Source organism: Grampus griseus (assembly GCF_964374135.1).
Source record: "Grampus griseus genome assembly, chromosome: 5".
Lineage (NCBI taxonomy): Eukaryota > Metazoa > Chordata > Mammalia > Artiodactyla > Delphinidae > Grampus > Grampus griseus.
Window position 1 is genome coordinate 109,872,901 of NC_138998.1, and position 16,273 is coordinate 109,889,173.

General features: G+C 36.4%; 1 pseudogene across 1 annotated transcript; it reads left to right on the forward strand.

The window, feature by feature from the left end:
- The first annotated feature begins 10,925 nt into the window (after positions 1-10,925).
- LOC309823421 (hepatoma-derived growth factor-related protein 3-like) lies at positions 10,926-11,656 on the forward strand (annotated as a pseudogene). Its single transcript has one exon. The product of its transcript is annotated as a hepatoma-derived growth factor-related protein 3-like (transcript).
- Positions 11,657-16,273: the final 4,617 nt, after the last annotated feature.

A 16,273-nucleotide genomic window follows, 5' to 3' on the forward strand; every position in this document is an offset into this window, starting at 1 on the left:
GTAAGGAAGTTTTATTATCGTAACTTACTTTTGAATAAAACTACTACACTATTGTCTCCAGTTGGAATAAAACTATGGGTATATGAACAATTGTTATCCTCCTCTCTTTGTATTGCCTTATTTGACACCACTTTGCTCCACACATTTTGGTATTATTTGACAAGATGAAGATTGTTTGATTTTAATAGTTTTGAAATGTGGGAGCTTCATAGCAGGAGTAAAATAATGACTTTTAGATTTTATTACACTCAGTAGATTACAATGGTGAAAGAGACTGCATACTTAAAATTCTGGGCTGGCTACCACAAACATGAAAACTGAAGCCTGGAGCTCAGTCTCATGGTCAAGACTATTTGATTCATGTTTAGGAATTGCTATCGTTTTTATAATAAGTGAAAAGTAAAAAATTGCAAAGAAATATGGTTATGAAGAATTAGAATTCATAAAATACCAAATATTTAACTTCTAAGTCCTGTGAATATTCCCTTTTGAAATTAACTAATAAACCATTAAGTTTAGTATTTTATTTGTAAATGGCCCTTGTCTAACTCCTCGGCATCATTCAACTATTGATAATGTATGAGATGGATCATCATACTTACATTATTATTCAGCTCATATTATACACATAAGCAAACTACGGTTTCACCTATTGGTGTTTTGTATTCACTAAGAGTTTGAGTCACTCTGATATCTTGGAACACATTTTTTACATATAGTATGATAGTGATATTTTTCATATTTATTGCAGGCTCCCCTAAACACATAGAAAGAATTGTGATGGGGTGGTTTGGCTCCTAAATTACATTAACATTGTCGAATGTAGGACTGTCTAGAGAATTAAAGAAGTGACACGTTTTGTAGATATTAAAATTTTATGCACTGTTTTAACACTTTTTTAACTCTATGAAAAAATGCCCTTTAATGAAGACATAAGACTGCAATGACAAAACTATTCTTGAGGGCGATGGAAATATTCAGGTACTTATATAGCCCTTAGTTTAAATTATTTATAAGGCCACTAAAATTTTATTTAGAGCACAGGTAATTGATTTTATAGGGTAGCCTGTTGACAGTCAAGTGTTATCATTTGTAAACCTAAGGCAAAATTTCACATTAGCAATGTGCCATGCCTTTAGGCTAACAATGTTGCCTTTCATAGCACATTTTAATACAAATCAGGTACAGGTAGGCTATCTTTTGTCAGGAAAATAGATCCTATGTATGAAGTCCCGATTATTTATTTTAGTAATGTCAATTTTGTATACCCAAGTTATAAATGACCTTTCATTGAGGGATTAATTATCTTATGCTTTGACATTTTTGTGTTTGTATCTATTTTCCTCTGTTACTACTAAATGCTGATGGCTGCCTGCTTTGGTTCAATATTCCTGTAAGAATGTGACAGAGAACAGCCTAGTACAAAGCTAAATGACATATTAGTATCCTGATAAGAATAAGCAGCATATTGGCTAAGGGCTAGGGACACAACAGGATTCTTTGCGATTTATGGCATTTAGAATATATGAACTATAGTGAAACAGGGACATCTGGTGTAGAATAAGGATGCAAAACTTAGAGCAGAAACAAGAAAGATCAAGGTGCCTTGAAATTATACTTAGATGCACTTAAGTTTTGTGTATATCACTGCATATAAATTTTGCTCCCAAGAACATTACACTCAATTTTATGTATGCATTCTAAAGTATATGGAAATACATGAATACATCAAAAGAAGTACTTCATGTATATGAAAAACATCAAAATATGATGACTGAAGAATGACAGATGTATCACAGTTTGAAGAATGATAGGTGGATCATGAAGCAAACATATCGCGATCTGACAATTATAGAAGAGGTGGAGGGTATATGGTATATACACTAAGTGATTATTTTAACTTTTCTGTAACTTTGGAAATTTTCATAGTAAAACATGTGGAAAAAATGTAAAGATTACACGTAGGAATAAAACAAACTGTTGAGAATACAAATATTTAATCGAGAATACAAATATTTAGTCAAGAACACTAAAAATAGGTATAATTCGTGTATTCCACAGAAAACATTTTCATTCTTTCTTTTTTTTCTTTTTTTTTACATTTTTGAGTGTTTTATTTATATCAAACTGGATAAAATGTGTGTATTTCTCAGACAGAAAAGACATGTCGAGGTAGAAATGAACCTTTCAACTATTCATGGGTACACAAGTACACTGGGGAGATTGTAAAAGTGCAGATTCTGATTCAGTAGTACTGGTGAGCTTGAATTCCATTTTTTTAACAAGCTCATTTTTTTTTTTACAACTTTATTGGAGTATAATTGCTTTACAATGGTGTGTTAGTTTCTGCTTTATAACAAAGTGAATCAGTTATACATATACATATGTTCCCATATCTCTTCCCTCTTGCTTCTCCCTCCCTCCCACCCTCCCTATCCCACCCCTCCGGGCGATCACAAAGAACCGAGCTGATCTCCCTGTGCTATGCGGCTGTTTCCCACTAGCTATCTACCTTACGTTTGGTAGTGTATATATGTCCGTGCCTCTGTCTCGCTTTGTCACAACTTACCCTTCCCCCTCCCCATATCCTCAAGTCCATTCTCTAGTAGGTCTGTGTCTTTATTCCTGTCTTACCCCTAGGTTCTTCATGACATTTTTTTTTTCCTGAAATTCCATATATATGTGTTAGCATATGGTATTTGTCTTTCTCTTTCTGACTTACTACACTCTGTATGACAGACGCTAGGTCTATCCACCTCATTACAAACAGCTCAATTTCGTTTCTTTTTATGGCTGAGTAATATTCCATTGTATATGTGTGCCACATCTTATTTATCCATTCATCCGATGATGGACACTTAGGTTGTTTCCATCTCCGGGCTATTGTAAATAGAGCTGCAATTAACATTTTGGTACATGACTCTTTTTGAATTATGGTTTTCTCAGGATATAAGCCCAGTAGTGGGATTTCTGGGTCATACGGTAGTTCTATTTGTAGTTTTTTAAGGAAACTCCATACTGTTCTCCACAGTGGCTGTATCAATTTACATTCCCACCAACAGTGCAAGAGGGTTCCTTTTCTCCACACCATCTCCAGCATTTATTGTTTCTAGATTTTTTGATGATGGCCATTCTGACTGGTGTGAGATGATATCTCATTGTAGTTTTGATTTGCATTTCTCTAATGATTAATGATGTTGAGATTCTTTCATGTGTTTGTTGGCAGTCTGTATATCTTCTTTGGAGAAATGTCTATTTAGGTCTTCTGCCCATTTTTGGATTGGGTTGTTTGTTTTTTTGATATTGAGCTGCATGAGCTGCTTATAAATTTTGGACATTACTCCTTTGTCAGTTGCTTCACTTGCAAATATTTTCTCCCATTCTGAGTGTTGTCTATTGGTCTTGTTTACGGTTTCCTTTGCTGTGCAAAAGCTTTGAAGTTTTATTAGGTCCCATTTGTTTATTTTTGTTTTTATTTCCATTTCTTTAGGAGGTGGGTCAAAAAGGATCCTGCTGTGATTTATCTCATAGAGTGTTCTGCCTATGTTTTCCTCTAAGAGTTCGATAGTTTCTGGACTTACATTTAGCTCTTTAATCCATTTTGAACTTATTTTTGTGTATGGTGTTAGAGAGTGATCTAATCTCATACTTTTACATGTACCTGTCCAGTTTTCGCAGCACCACTTATTGAAGAGGCTGTCCTTTCTCCACTGTACACTCCTGCCTCCTTTATCAAAGATAAGGTGACCATATGTGCCTGGATTTATCTCTGGGCTTTCTATCCTGTTCCATTGATCTATCTTTCTGTTTTTGTGCCAGTACCATACTGTCTTGATTACTGTAGCTTTGTAGTACAGTCTGAAGTCAGGTAGCCTGATTCCTCCAGCTCCGTTTTTCGTTCTCAAGATTGCTTTGGCTATTCGGGGTCTTTTGTGTTTCCATACAAATTGTGAAATTTTTTGTTCTAGTTCTGTGAAAAATGCCAGTGGTAGTTTGATAGGGATTGCATTGAATCTTTAGATTGCTTTGGGTAGTAGAGTCATTTTCACAATGTTGATTCTTCCAATCCAAGAACATGGTATATCTCTCCATCTATTTGTATCATCTTTAATTTCTTTCATCAGTGTCTTATAATTTTCTGCATACAAGTCTTTTGTCCCCTTAGGTAGCTTTATTCCTAGATATTTTATTCTTTTTGTTGCAATGGTAAATGGGAGTGTTTTCTTGATTTCACTTTCATATTTTTCATCATTAGTGTATAGGAATGCCAGAGATTTCTGTGCATTAACTTTGTGTCCTGCTACTTTACCAAATTCATTAATTACCTCTAGAAGATTTCTGGTAGCATCTTTAGGATTCTCTATGTATAGTATCATGTCATCTGCTAACAGTGACAGCTTTACTTCTTCTTTTCTGATTTGGATTCCTTTTATTTCCTTTTCTTGTCTAATTGCTGTGGCTAAAACTTCCAAAACTATGTTGAATAAGAGTGGTAGTGAGAGTGGGCAACCTTGTCTTTTTCCTGATCTTAGTGGAAATGCTTTCAGTTTTTCACCATTGAGGACAATGTTGGCTGTGGGTTTGTCATATATGGCCTTTATTATGTTGAGGAAAGTTCCCTCTATGCCTACTTTCTGCAGGGTTTTTATCATAAACAGGTGTTGAATTTTGTCACAAGCTTTCTCTGCATCTATTGAGATGATCATATGGTTTTTCTCCTTCAATTTGTTAATATGGTTTATCACATTGATTGATTTGCATATCTTAAAGAATCCTTGAATTCCTGGAATAAACCCCACTTGATCATGGTGTATGATCCTTTTAATGTGCTGTTGGATTCTGTTTGCTAGTATTTTGTTGAGGAGTTTTGCATCTATGTTCATCAGTGATATTGGCCTGTAATTTTTTTGCTTTGTGACATCCTTGTCTGGTTTTGGTATCAAGGTGATGGTGGCCTTGTAGAATGAGTTTGGGAGTGTTCCTCCCTCTGCTATATTTTGGAAGAGTTTGAGAAGTATAGGTGTTAGCTTCTCTAACGTTAGGTGTTAGCTTCTCTAAATGTTTGATAGAATGATAGAAATGTTTGATAGAATTTGCCTGTGAAGCCATCTAGTCCTGGGCTTTTGTTTGTTGGAAGATTTTTAATCACAGTTTCAATTTCATATTGTTCTTTTCTAGTCTGTTCATCTTTTCTATTTCTTCCTGATTCAGTCTTGGCAGGTTGTGCATTTCTAAGAATTTGTCCATTTTTCCAGGTTGTCCAGTTTATTGGCATAGAGTTGCTTGTAGTAATCTCTCATGATCTTTTGTATTTCTGCAGTGTCAGTTGTTACTTGTCCTTTTTCATTTCTAATTCTATTTATTTGAGTCTTCTCCCTTTTTTTCTTGATGAGTCTGGCTAATGGTTTATCAATTTTGTTTATCTTCTCAAAGAGCCAGCTTTTAGTTTTATTGATCTTTGCTATCGTTTCCTTCATTTCTTTTTCATTTATTTCTGATCTGACTTTTATGATTTCTTTCCTTCTGCTAACTTTCTGTGTTTTTTTGTTCTTCTTTCTCTAATTGCTTTAGGTGCAAGGCTACATTGTTGTTCGAGATGTTTCCTGTTTCTTAAGGTAGGATTGTATTGCTATAAACTTCCCTCTTAGAACTGCTTTTGCTGCATCCCATAGATTTTGGGTCATTGTGTCTCCATTGTCATTTGTTTCTAGGTATTTTTTTATTTCCTCTTTGATTTCTTCAGTGATCACTTCGTTATTAAGTAGTGTATTGTTTAGCCTCCATGTGTTTGTATTTTTTACAGATCTTTTCCTGTAATTGATATCTAGTCTCATACCATTGTAGTTGGAAAAGATAGTGGATACAATTTCAATTTTCTTAAATTTACCAAGGCTTGATTCATGACTCAAGATATGATCTATCCTGGAGAATGTTCCATGAGCACTTGAGAAGAATGTGTATTCTGTTGTTTTTGGATGGAATGTCCTATAAATATCAATTAAGTCCATCTTGTTTAATATATCATTTAAAGCTTGTGTTTCTTTATTTATTTTCATTTTGGATGATCTGTCCATTGGTGAAAGTGGGGTGTTAAAGTCCCCTACTATGAATGTGTTACTATCGATTTCCCCTTTTATGGCTGTTAGTATTTGCCTTATGTATTGAGGTGCTCCTATGTTGAGTGCATAAATATTTACAATTGTTATATGTTCTTCTTGGATCGATCCCTTGATCATTATGTAGTGTCCTTCTTTGTCTCTTGTAATAGTCTTTATTTTAAAGTCTATTTTTTCTGATATGAGAATTGCTACTCCAGCTTTCTTTTGGTTTCCATTTGCATGGAATATCTTTTTCCATCCCCTTACTTTCAGTCTGTATGTGTCTCTAGGTCTGAAGTGGGTCTCTTGTAGACAGGAAATATATGGGTCTTGTTTTTGTATCCATTCAGCCAATCTGTGTCTTTTTTGGGGAGCATTTAGTCCATTCACATTTAAGGTAATTATCGATATGTATGTTCCTATTCCCATTTTCTTAATTGTTTTGAGTTTGTTATTGTAGGTCTTTTCCTTCTCTTGTATTTTTTTCCTAGAGAAGTTCCTTTAGCAGTTGTAAAGCTGGTTTGGTGGAGCTGAACTCTCTCAGCTTTTGCTTGTCTGTAAAGTTTTTAATTTCTCCATCAAATCTGAATGAGATCCTTGCTGGGTAGAGTAATCTTGGTTGTAGGTTTTTCTCCTTCATCACTTTAAATATGTCCTGCCACTCCCTTCTGTCTTGCAGGGTTTCTGCTGAAAGATCAGCTCTTAACCTTATGGGGATTCCCTTGTGTGTTATTTGTTGTTTTTCCCTTGCTGCTTTTAATATGTTTTCTTTGTATTTAAATTTTGACAGTTTGATTAATATCTTTCTTGGCGTATTTCTCCTTGGATTTATCCTGTGTGGGCAGCCTCTCTGCTAATGGGTGGGGTTGTGTTCCTGTCTTGCTAGTTGTTTGGCATAGGATGTCCTGCACTGTAGCTTGCTGGTCGTTGAGTGAAGCTGGGTGCTGGTGTTGAGATGGAGAAATCTGGGAGATTTTCGCTGTTTGATATTACGTGGAGCTGCGAGGTCTCTTGTGGACCAGTGTCCTGAAGTTGGCTCTCCCACCTCAGAGGCACAGCACTGACTCCTGGCTGCAGCACCAAGAGCCTTTCATCCACACAGCTCAGAATAAAAGGGAGAAAAAGTAGAAAGAAAGAATTAGTAGAAGTAGAAAGAAAGAAAGAAAGAAAGGAGGGAAGGAGGGAGGAAGGAAGTAAGGAAGTAGGGGGGGAAGGAAAAAAGAAAGAAAGAAGATAAAGTAAAATAAAATAAAGTAAGATAAAATATAATAAAGTTATTAAAATAAAAAAAAATTATTAAGAAAAGAAAAAAAAAAAAAATGGACGGATAGAACCCTAGGACAAATGGTGGAAGCAAAGCTATACAGAAAAAATCTCACACAGAAGCATATACATACACACTCACAAAAAGAGGAAAAGGGGAAAAAATCATAAATCTTGCTCTCAAAGTCCACCTTCTCAATTTGGGATGATTCATTGTCTATTCATATATTCCACAGATGCAGAGTACATCAAGTTGATTGTGGAGCTTTCATCCACTGCTTCTGAGGCTGCTGGGAGAGATTTCCCTTTCTCTTCTTTGTTCTCACAGCTCCTAGGGGCTCAGCTTTGGATTTGGCCCCGCCTCTGCGTGTAGGTCGCCGGAGGGCGTCTGTTCTTCGCTCAGACAGGACGGGGTTAAAGGAGCCGCTGATTCGGGGGATCTGGCTCACTCAGGCCGGGGGTAGGGAGGGGCACGGAGTGCGGGGCGAGTCTGCGGCGGCAGAGGCCGGTGTGACGTTGCACCAGCCTGAGGTGCACAGTGCATTCTCCCGGGGGAGTTGTCCTTGGATCCCGGGACCCTGGCAGTGGCGGGCTGCACAGGCTCCCCGTAAGGGTGGTGTGGATAGTGACCTGTGCTCGTACACAGGCTTCTTGGTGGCGGCAGCAGCAGCCTTAGCATCTCATGCCCGTCTCTTGGGTCCACTGTTTTAGCCGTAGCTCGTGCCAGTCTCTGCAGCTCCTTCAAGCAGCACTCTTAATCCCCTCTCCTCTCGCACCAGGAAACAAAGAGGGAGGAAAAAGTCTCTTGCCTCTTTGGGAGGTCCGTACTTTTCCCCGGACTCCCTCCCGGCCAGCCGTGCCACAGTAACCCCCTGCAGGCTGTGTTCACACCGCCAACCCCAGTCCTCTCCCAGCACTCCAACTGAAGCCCGACCCTCAACTCCCAGCCCTGCCTGCCCTGGCAGGTGAGCAGACAAGCTTCTCAGGCTGTTGAGTGCTGGTCGGCACCAATCCTCTGTGCGGGAATCTACTCTTCCGCCATCTTCCCGGAAGCCAACCCTTTCTTTTTTAAGATAAAGATTGTTTACTACTTTTTCTTTTCAATATGAATATTTTTTTCTCTTAGCTGTTGTTTTATCTTCTCACATTACTTAGTAAACTAAGATTATGCTGTTATTGCTTATCTGCCATTAATATCCCATGTGCTTTTCTGCATTAAGAGCTAGAATGACTATAAAAGATAGAAGAAAAAGCTGTACTTTTTTGTCTATGAGTGAAAAAATATAGTTAAATTTGAGAACTCTTTGAGAGTTTAGACTTTACAGTAAATTCTTAAAATGACTTAAGTTGTTCTATATCATGTCAAAGTATAGTTTCTGTAATTACAAGCATCTGGAACTTCAAAGAATGGTTTAATAATGATTTTGTGGCAATATGTAAGACCTTAAATAGCTTTACTTAAAAGCAAATCCTTGCTGAAAAGGCCTAACACTTTATTAAATTTTAATGTAATTCTTAATGCTATTATTTTTTGCTCAAATTTCCATACTTCAGAACAGACATGAGCAAAAGAGTTTGGATTTAGACAGCTTTCTCTGAGTGATTGAAGGAAGTCAGCTTTGTGCTCAGCACACTTAAAAATTTTACATTTCATAATCTTTTAGCATCTTTAATATTTAGACCACATCTAGGGAATCTAATATTCAATCACTGAATTAGATACCCCTTAAATATTTCCTTTGTAACCCTATAATAATTGTGAGAGTAAACATAAATTAATAAAAGTTGCTAAAAATAGATTTTGAAATTCCATCTGTTTTCCTTTTTAATTGACATTCTTTTTAAGATCACCTGACATTCTTTTTAAGATCATTGTTCCATAACGGAGAAGTCTTTGAAAGTATCAGTTTGGATCCTGGTGGTCAAACAGAAAAATGCGTATATTAGTAGAAACAATGATTGAATGTTATATTTTGAAAATATCTAGAAATCAATAAAATTGCTGTGCTTTTATTACCATACTTTACATGATATAATACATAATATAACATGGAGTTCCTCTCATTTATCTAATAATTATTGGCATATAAAGTTAGACAACTCTAAATACTTGCCTCAGAAATTTATGTGCCCTTTGAAAATTTTGGAAATGAATTCTGAGATTCCTCATTTAGATAATGATTTCAATGTAACTATTTACTATCTCAGATTATTGTGAATATTAATTAATATGGAACTTATAAGCACAGATGTAAGTGCATAATTAAAAGTGTAGACTTCAAACCACACTGCTGGATTTAAATATTAGCTTCACTACTTTTCAGCTGTGTGACCTGAACAATTTACTTAATTTCTTTTTTTCTCAGTTTTTATAAACTAGGCATGATAATAATAGCACCTACCTCATAGAGTTGTCATAATGATTGAATTAATTAATATATGTGAAACTCCTAGATTAGTACCTGGGAAATGAGCCCTCTATAATTTTGGCATTACATATAACACATTTATATATTATATAATTATGTAAAATATATATAATATTTAGCTCTATGTGTCAATTGTCTGGCACATAGTAAGCAGTCAGTATAGTACTATGTTTTTCTTGAGATTATATTTTACAAACTTGAATATTTACCTCTTCATTTCTTTTTTGAGAGCGTTTGAGGGTAGAAAAGATACAAAGTAAAATTAACCCTTGAAAATGTATTAAGTAGTGTTTACTAGTATACTCTACTTTTTCAAGAATGATGACCCTTGGGGTACCATGTGTCTTAAGAGCAATATTTTAATATATGATACTTATTGAACATGAATGGGGTAATTTATATAGTTAAAGAAATGGTATCCCTGAGAAAATAAGTATTAAAATGAGCCATATATGAAGAGTAGAAATAAGCTGGGCAAAATATGATGGGGGGAGCTTCCTAGCAGAGAGAAGAGCACATATAAAGGATGTATGAGTGGATTAGGGAGTCTGTTGGGACTTGGCTGACCTTTTTTTTTTTTTTTTTGCGGTACACGAGCCTCTCTGCTGTGGCCTCTCCCATTGCGGAGCACAGGCTCAGGACGCGCAGGCTCAGCGGCCATGGCTCACGGGCCTAGCTGCTCCGCGGCATGTGGAATCTTCCCGGACCGGGGCACGAACCCGTGTCCCCTGCATCGGCAGGCGGACTCTCAACCACTGTGCCACCAGGGAAGCCCTGGCTGACATTTTAAAACTCCATCAGAATTATTTTTAAAAATTTAAATACAATGAAAACGTTATTGGTTTTGAGACTAAGATTGCAGGGATATATATTTCCCTCCAATTATAATAAAACTCAATGCACTTCACTCCGTAAACAAGCAGAATTTTTAAAGGATCCCAAAAAACTGATTCTAAAATTGATAAGCAATTATACCGCCTCGCCGCCGCTTCCCTTCGTCGGAGCGGCAGCTTGTCCGCCCGCCTGCCCGGCTCGAGGCCCGCGGGGAGTGCGGCGCAGTCCCTTGGCCCGCGGAGGGGCGGCCCCCTAGCCTCTTCGCAGAGCCCACGGATGACCAGGAAGGGGAGCGGCCCAGATGGCGCGTCCTTGGCCCCGCAAGTACAAGGCGAGCGACCTGGTCTTCGGCAAGATGAAGGGCTACCCGCACTGGCCGGCCCGAATTGAGGAACTCCCAGAGGGAGCTGTGAAGCCTCCAGCAAATACGTATCCTATCTTCTTTTTTGGCACCCATGAAACTGCATTTCTAGGTTCCAAAGACCTTTTCCCTTATAAGGAATACGAAGACAAGTTTGGGAAGTCAAACAAACGGAAAGGATTTAATGAAGGATTGTGGGAAATAGAAAATAACCCAGCAGTAAAGTTTGTTGGGTACCAGGCAATTCAGCAACAGAACTCTTCAGAAACCGAGGAAGAAGGCGAGAATACTGCATGCAGAGGCAAGCAGTGAGGAAGAAGGTGATAGAGTAGAAGAAGATGGAAAAGGCAAAAGAAAGAATGAAAAAGCAGGCTCAAAACGGAAAAAGTCATACACTTCAAAGAAATCCTCTAAACAGTCCTGGTAATCTCCAGGAGATGAAGATGACAAGGACTGCAAAGAAGAAGAAAATAAAAGCAGCTCTGAGGGTGGAGATGCCGGCAATGACACAAGAAACACAACTTCAGACTTGTAAAAAACCAGTGAAGGGACCTAACTACCATAATGAATGCTGCATATTAAGAAAACCACAAGAAGGTTATATGTTTGGTTGTCTAATATTCTTGGATTTGATATGAACCAACACATAGTCCTTGTTGTCATTGACAGAACCCCAGTTTGTATGTACATTATTCACATTCCTCTCTCTGTTTCGTTTTGGTGGAAAAAGACATTTTAGCCTTTTTTAAGGTTATTGATTTAATTTCATGTTATTTGGTTGCGTGAAGTTGCCCTTAACCACTAAGGATTATCCAGATTTTTGCACAAGCTTATACAAGTCTAGGATCCGTTATCAAGGCAGTTATGTTCATCACTCTCCTGCCTTTTCTCCACCATCACCAAACAAACACTAAGTTAAATATAAATTAGCATTTTTTAAAATGACCACTCAATATAATGCTTAAGGGATTTCCTCTCTGTGACAGAACCCAGGAACCAATTCCTAGATACATAATGTTGGCATACTGAAGATGAACTTAAAATTGTTCTTCAGTTTTGAGGCCATGTGTAAAGTTTAATCATATTGTAAAATACCTATTCCATATTAGAAATAGCTAGTTGACAGCGTATACTTCTCAAAACTCATGTTGTTAGTGTACACAAACTCAGTTTCTATATGTGAAGTTAGTGAGTCTTTTGTGTTACTCCAAAACAAGGCAAAGATTTATTTTTTCCCCAATCTCAGTACAATTTGAGCTAATTACTCAAGTTTGATACTTTACATTTTAAAGCTGGAATCAGCAGTAGCCCTTTGGGAAGTAAGACAAAGCATTGACTTTTAAATATAAACTAAAAATGATCTGTTGTTTTCTTTTGGAACTAGAATTAGAATAATTAGTGCTCATCCACAAACCATTATTATGTGTACATTATTGTTGCAATTGTGATAATAGAAAATTAATTTTATTTTTATGCCAGCTTGTATTGTGAGAACACATTTAGTTAGTTTGGGTTTTATCAATCCTGTTATGCTTGTCCTTGGAACATCTTTCGCATATTCAAGGTTTGTAGTTGAAAACTTTACTGTAAAAAAAATCAAAAACAAAAAAGTATTGTTTTTACAGAATAAATTTATTGGAATGTATACTGGGAGTAAGGTTTGAGGTTGTAAACAACTAGGTTAGTGTAATTTGGCTTCATATATGTAATGTGAGGTATTAGTGTAATTCATATATTAAAGCAAAAATTGTTTACAGCAAGTTGACAATAGAATCAAATGCAGGTGAGGGTTTTCTTTTTCTTTTTTTTTTTTTAAACACTCTATGGGTTTTAGGGTTTTTTTAAACACTGCAAGGAGGCAGAGGAATTGGCTACATGATTGCTTGCACGTCTAAGATACTTACCAGTTCAGTGGACCGTAAATTCACACACTTGCATTGATTTGGACTCCATTTTCTTCTGGTTTTCTTATTTTGGTGAAGAGCTAGTAAATAACATGAAGGAAAAATATGAGTGGCTCTAAAAGCTTAGGGCCGTTGATGATGATGATGGTAGTGGTGGTGGTGGTGATGATGGCAGCTGAGGGCATGAAAGCGCCTGTCCACTTAACACTCCTGTGCTCTGAGGAGGTGACTGGATTTTTGGTCTATTTCTCTTACTTAGCAAATATTGATTTTCCTCTGTTATACCCACTCACACTTCCAAATATGAAAAGTTCATTAAAAGATCATAGGAATGCCAATCCAGTTCTTTTTCCTTAAAAGTTACTTTTTAAATTTTGAATATTTCAATTTAAAAGTAATGAAATTTAATTAATTCATCAAAAGTCCTCTTCATTGCTCACACTAAAACATGAGAATGTAGATGACATTTTGAATTGGAACATACAAGTGACAGATTTTTAAAACAAAAAGCGTAAAGACTACAGAACTTTTTCTGAAAAAAAATATACAAAATGTTTCAAATTTAATAAGATTTGTCTTCATAAAAGACCAAAAATAATTTATTAAAAATATACACAGAAATACAATAGAAACATTTCCAGTCATAGATCCAGTTATAGATCCCTCCTTAGCTATTTAGACTCAAAAAAAGTTCAGTAAAAGCAATTTTTGAAACAGCAGTAAATAATATACTTTCTTTGGGAAAATATTCTTCAAACAACACTTTTAAATATTCTGACAATTTGTCTTTTATATTGAGGTTGATAATGAAACATATAGATCTTATATGCAAAAATATTTCTCCATCTGTATTTGCTATTTTGAAATTTTTAATATGCATAGACCATTTTCACTTTTGAATAGTTTCCTTTTCATGCTCACTATTATAGGAGCTAAATTGTAATTTTTCACTTATATTTAATGTGTGCAAACAGAATATTGAGATAGGTGGTCAAGTTTATTCACAAATAACTTGAAATATATTTCTTTAAACAAGCTTTCTGAATAACTTCAATTTTCCTTCAAAAAAAGAAAATTTATCCACATAATTCCTATGATAGCTCACATATACAGTATGGAACAAGAATTTATGTATTCTTAAATGTGCCTGTATGGGAAGAGAGTGGAATGGGACCAAATACTGGTACGAAAATAACAAAAGTCAGTAATCTAGAGAGAAAGAACATAAAATAATGCTTTTATTCAGCTTTTTCATCTGCCTTTGTTTTTATGAAGAATTTGTTTTTATGAAGAACTCTGGCTTGCAGATACAGTGATAGGCCAAGAGCTGAGGAAGAACTCCATATGCTATGTTTAATGCTAAAAAAAGGATTTTTGCTTCTTCAGGGACTCTGTAGACATAAGCAGTTCTAGCATGAAGAGAAGCACCGATGTGAGAAGACTGAGACTGTCGCATTAAAAAAAAAGGACGGGTAAGCATGAATTTTGGGTTTAGTTGGATGCACGATGAATTCTGAATGACTCATTCAGACCATGCTCCTGTGCCCTCAAAACCAGGACTTTCAAACAATCCATCGTCTTCAATATTTCATTGAATTTAAGGCCAGTCTTGACATAACTGTTCAAATAAAGTAAACCTTCTTTAGCATGTCTTTATCAGGCCAGCTGTTTTTTTTAACCCATCTAGTGCCCGCATACCAAACAGTAGTGGCTCAATTTAACAAAAAAATCTGAATAAAATCTGCTTTTTCCTGATTTGCATTCTGGAGATATCCTATATAGGAACTCAGTTGTGGCTCACAAAATGTGTTCCAATGAAAATGAAGCAAGTACAGAGTTTAGACAGCTAAAATATTTTTAGCATAACTATTTAAAGAGAAGCACTGAGGGAGGACCTCAGCTTCATTTATCAGTTCTTTCACTTACTGCTTGGAGCAAGAGGTCAAAGCCCTTCATTATACATTTGTTTGTTTATTTATTCATGTATTTGTTTTTTTATGCAACTTAAAAAATACTAAGTGTTGTTTTGTAAGATAAGGTGGGGTAGGGATTTGGTTGCTCTTTATAAAATGACAAATGTACATGCAGGCAACCTTTTCAAATCAAATTATTTAGAAGTATGGCTTGTCAGCATAATCTGAGTTTACAAAACAGAAAGGCAAGAGCTTCCCATTTGTACTTAGATTACTTGTTGAGAACATACGTTCAGAATGTGCCAGTTGGTCTTTTTTGATACTTTCCGTAAGCACAGGGGAATCTATTAGAAAAGGCTTCTGTGAAAGTATTTCCTCAGGATCCTTGTATCATTACAAAATGCAACCCCGGAGTCTGCATTTCATATCTTACTGAAATTCAAGATATACACAAATAAAGGATTGGGAATCTAAATATAATAAGTGGTGACTTAGTTCATCAGGATCAAAGTGAAGAGACAGAAGATACTATAAAGAAGGCACAGAAGTAACGAGAATGAAAACTAAATAATTTGCTTTAAATACATATGAGTTATCTTACATTTCCTTCCATATGAAATCAGTTTATTCTGCTAAGTGGTCAACAGATAAACGTGTTACTTAGCACTTGACTTTACTATGATGATAAAAGGACAAGTTTTCATAAGCAGTATATATACAGATTGTATCAGTGACAGATTTTAACAGGTTCCATTTTCACAGGTTACTGATACATTCTGGGGGCCTCTGGTAGTTTTGCTACTTTCTGGGGATAGAAATTAAATTAGTGTGGTGTGTTGCCAAGGATGCAGGGACCAATGCCAATGCCTATGCAGGAATCATCTGCATTGTGATCTGTGAGGCACTGAGAGGGCTCTGCCCTCAAACACACCTCCCTTGGGGCACATGCCCAAGCAGAACCCAGCAAATGTTAAGCATTTCAGCTCTGGGCTATGAAGACAAAAGACCTTGAGAGTAAAGGGCATTTGACAGGCTGCCATGGGGAGCTGCTCTTGTGGACATTCCAGGAACACTGAACAGGAACTTGGCCCCCATCACTATTTTCTCCTAGGACCTATTTTGAATAACAATATTTTTCTGAATATATAACCAAACTTTTTCTTCTGGACGAGAGGCCAGATTTGAACCATGGTTTTCAGAAATGTGCATTTGGTGTCTGTCTTTATAGACACTTATACACATCTCAAAAATCCCCAAATTTGGGGAAATGGGAACCACAGTTTGAGAGAATAATATGAGCAATCATGCCTACTTGCATAGGGAACCTGCTAAAAAGTCTGATTTCACAGGCTTTTTTGCTGCACTAACCAATGCAGTTAATACCTCATTTTCACAAACAGCCAACTCATGGCAACATTAAAAAATGATCGTGTCCTTAAATTAGATTATAAGCCCACAGAGCAGGTACTGT